Below are 3,987 nucleotides of genomic sequence, written 5' to 3' on the forward strand. Positions count from 1 at the left end.
CTTTGGCCACAGAAGCAGAATTTCTCTCTGGCATCTGTAACTTGCATCTTAACTTCTGAGAACAAGACAAGTTGTTGATTGAAAATTCCGGCTGGATAAGTATCCTGGGAGGACTGATAGCAACAATTTTTCTATATTCCCTCTGTGTTTGAGGTCTCACAGATTATCCTCCTCTGGGACATCATAAGAGCATTTCAACGGAATGATCACTCATATCCACAGATTGCCTTAAACAGCATATTTTCAGAAGAGAGAACTTCCCTGCTCTATTATTTAAGCTCTTTTTGCCATATGGAGTTCCACCTCCTGATGAGTTCTATATGCTTTTCTGAACCTCTGCAAATAACTAAGGCTCAGTAGGTATTCATTCGAACTAATATTTTAAAATGCTTTCATTTTGTCTCTTTCTTGCCGGAAGCCTTTTGCTCTTTGTTCTTTCTCTGCCTGCCCTTTCAAGGTCCTCAGAGATGGGTCTCAGAAGCCTTAGTGACCAGGACTCTGCTCCTATCTGACTTGCTGCCCCAGGAGCCCAGTGGTCCTCCACACTTCTGCAGACCCTTCCTTGTGTTTTCTCACATGTGGAATAAAGTCCCTTGGCTCCAAAGCAGGAAGAGCTGAAAGGATTTCTGTGATTGGTAATGAAGTTCAGCTTCAGGGGTCCTCACCGGCACTGGCCCTTTCTAAGGCTCTGGGAGGGACCCCCTCGTTGTCATTGCAAAATTAGCAAAAATAAGATTTTTTTAAAATTTTTTTCAACGTTTTTTGTTTATTTTTGGGACAGAGACAGAGCATGAACGGGGTAGGGGCAGAGACAGAGGGAGACACAGAATCGGAAACAGGCTCCAGGCTCTGAGCCATCAGCCCAGAGCCCGACGCGGGGCTTGAACTCACGGACTGCGAGATGGTGACCTGGCTGAAGTCGGACGCTTAACCGACTGCGCCACCCAGGCGCCCCGCAAAAATAAGATATTTTAATTACAACCGACAAGACAAATCTCTCTTTTTCCTTAGCGTTGGGTGGTGATGGGTGACACTTTGGGGACCCAGCTTGGAGGAAGTTAATTTGGAAAAACATTTAGTTTAGATTTATTAGAAAATGTGTATACAGTGGGCAATCACTCTGGTGTAGGAATGGCTCCTGGCCATCTCCCGTTGGCCACTCGGTTATCTCCCTGGGCAGGGCCAGGGGGTCAATTAAGGTATGCGTGTCTCCTTGGGTACCCAGCACCAGAATTACATGGATACTGAAAGACAAACAAGGTTTGAAATGCATGGAGCCAGAAGGTACTCTGCGGAAAATTCTTCCACTCGCCAAACATAGAAAAATGTAAGCCAAGTATTTGATTCTCACGGATGCCTAGTCAAAACAGGAGTTCTTTCTGGAATGTAGAGTTCCTTCTTTCCCATGGGGGATGCGTTCCAAGACCCCCAGCCAATGCCTAAAACCGTGAATAGTTTCGAACTCCATATGTACTATGTTTTTTTCCCCTGTACCTACATCTTTATGATAAACCTTAATTGATAAATTAGGCACAGTAAGAGATTAACAACAATAATAGAGCAATGATAACAGTATACTGTTATCAAAGTTATGTGAATGCGGTCTCTGTCTCTCAAAATAGCTTATTGTGCTGTGTTCACCCTTCTTGTGATGCTGCGGGATGATAGAATACTTCCATGATGAGATGTGGTGAGGTGAATGACGCAGGTGTTGTGACATAGCCGTGGGCTACTGGTGACCCTCTGAAGACGTGTCCGAAGGAAGATCATCTACTTTTGGACCATGGTTGACTGCAAGTAACTGAATCTGTGGAAAGCAAAACCACAGGTAAGGAGGGGACTACTGTAGACCCTGTGATGGAATGCGTGTAATTACACATACACTATACATATTCTTTACTATTTTACAGCAATCGCATGAAATGGAAGTTATCAGAATTCTTGTACTTGTAGGACATAAGCCTGTAGCATTACTCTAAACAGCAAGTGTGTCTGTATGTGAAATCACATGTTTTATGCATCAACTACCGATAATAAAAAGCAAATTTCAATTAGCCCTGCTAGAAGAATGACGGAGTTACCCTCGCATTTACTCTTCTAGGAAGTGTTATAAAATCCACGTCCGATGAAGTGGCAATCAAAGATATACAGTCAGAAAATGTACAGAGAAATACTGGAGACGTGTCAGTCAATTAAATATAAAATAATATGTTATATTTTTCGATATTTTTTGCATGTTTAAGTTTTGAATTTATAGTGCTTCCTTATACCTGATTTTACATTCACGAATTTTTATTATGTTCTTAAAACAGTGCCCCCAAATTATAAAGGCTTGAACCTCCCCTGCCTGTAAAACCTGAATCTCTTCCTGGCAAAAAACAAAAACTATTTATTATCTCAATAAAGTGTCTTAACACAAAAATTCCCATTAATTGAGTGCTTGTTGTGGGTCTGACATTATTCTAGGCATTTGATGTAATCTTTTAATTATTTTTTTAACGTTTACTCATTTTTGAGAGAGAGAGAGAGAGAGAGAAAGAGAGAATGAGCCGAGGAGGGGCAGAAAGAGAGGGAGACACAGAATCCGAAGCAGGCTCCAGGCTCCGAGCTGTCAGCAAAGAGCCCGATGCAGGGCTAGAACTCACGAATCGCAAGATCATGACTGAGCCAAAGTCGGACACTTAACTGACTGAGCCACCCTGGTGCCCCTATTCTAGGCATTTTATAGAATTCTCTTATTGAATCCTTGAGACAACATTTCATTTCAGTGAGCTGCAGAAAAACAAAGTTGTTTACTCAGGATCACACATGCAAACTTGTTGTGTCTCTTCTGCCCAGCCGCTTTGCTTCTGTAACCCTCCGTGTGGCATAGTTTGGCACTCAACCACATTTTTTTTCTCGTGTTGCCTGCTTGCTACTCTCTCTATATGCTCCTTGACCCAGCTCTCAGTTCCTTGAAGATAAACAATAGAACCCAAATTTCTTTCACATCACCCTGCACTGAACACATGGCAATGAGCTGCACTTGGGGTATATGACCTCTTTTATTTTTTTAACGTTTATTTATTTTTGAGACAGAGAGAGACAGAGCATGAACAGGGGAGGGGCAGAGAGAGAGGGAGACACAGAATCGGAAGCAGGCTCCAGGCTCTGAGCCGTCAGCACAGAGCCCGACGCGGGGCTCGAACTCACATACCGCGAGATCGCGACCTGAGCCGAAGTCGGACGCTCAACCGACTGAGCCACCCAGGCGCCCCTATGACCTCTTTAACTTTTGAGAGTCAGACTCGATGAGAAGTCACATGCATCTGGAAAATGCCTCAAGACAAGTACAAGAACCACATCAGGAACGAAGGAAAAAAGATTTGCTTCCTGCCTCCGTACAACATACTATCACCTGATGCTGGTGGAGGAGATCGCTGATTTCCAATGAAAAATGTGAAAGGAGTAAGTATGCGTTTTGAAGCTACAGGTAGGCTTAGGGTTTTCGTTCTGAACTGTCACTGCTGGCTGGTGAGTACAAGTGTGAAATGGTAGTTACCATAGCAACCAGCACAGCAAGACCTCCCCCCCCCCTTCGGTTTATGAATCCAAATCAATAAATGTTTATAAATAACTCTCCAGTTGGCCAAAAGAAGTTAAAGCATAAGCCAGAACAATCCTTCTGTCCTGTGAATGTGAGTCATAGATGTGTTGGCCATATTCTGGGGACAGAAAAAGGCTATCCGCGGAACAAACAATTGGCCACATCATTTTCTTTGCAAGAGCACTCAGAAAAAAAAAAAACCAAAAACCGGCTGAGCGAGAATCTATGTCACATGCTTACCGACAACAAGAATACGAAGTGTGCACGTCCAAGGGACACAGAGACAAGACTGCGGAAATGACAGATGCTGGGTCTGAAAGAGAACGTTGATGCCATAGGACCTGAATGATTACACTGAAGTTGGACTAGAGTAGGTAGAGACGTTAGCCTGCGTTTGTGGG

Source organism: Prionailurus viverrinus, chromosome B2, assembly GCF_022837055.1.
Source record: "Prionailurus viverrinus isolate Anna chromosome B2, UM_Priviv_1.0, whole genome shotgun sequence".
In the NCBI taxonomy this organism is placed as follows: domain Eukaryota; kingdom Metazoa; phylum Chordata; class Mammalia; order Carnivora; family Felidae; genus Prionailurus; species Prionailurus viverrinus.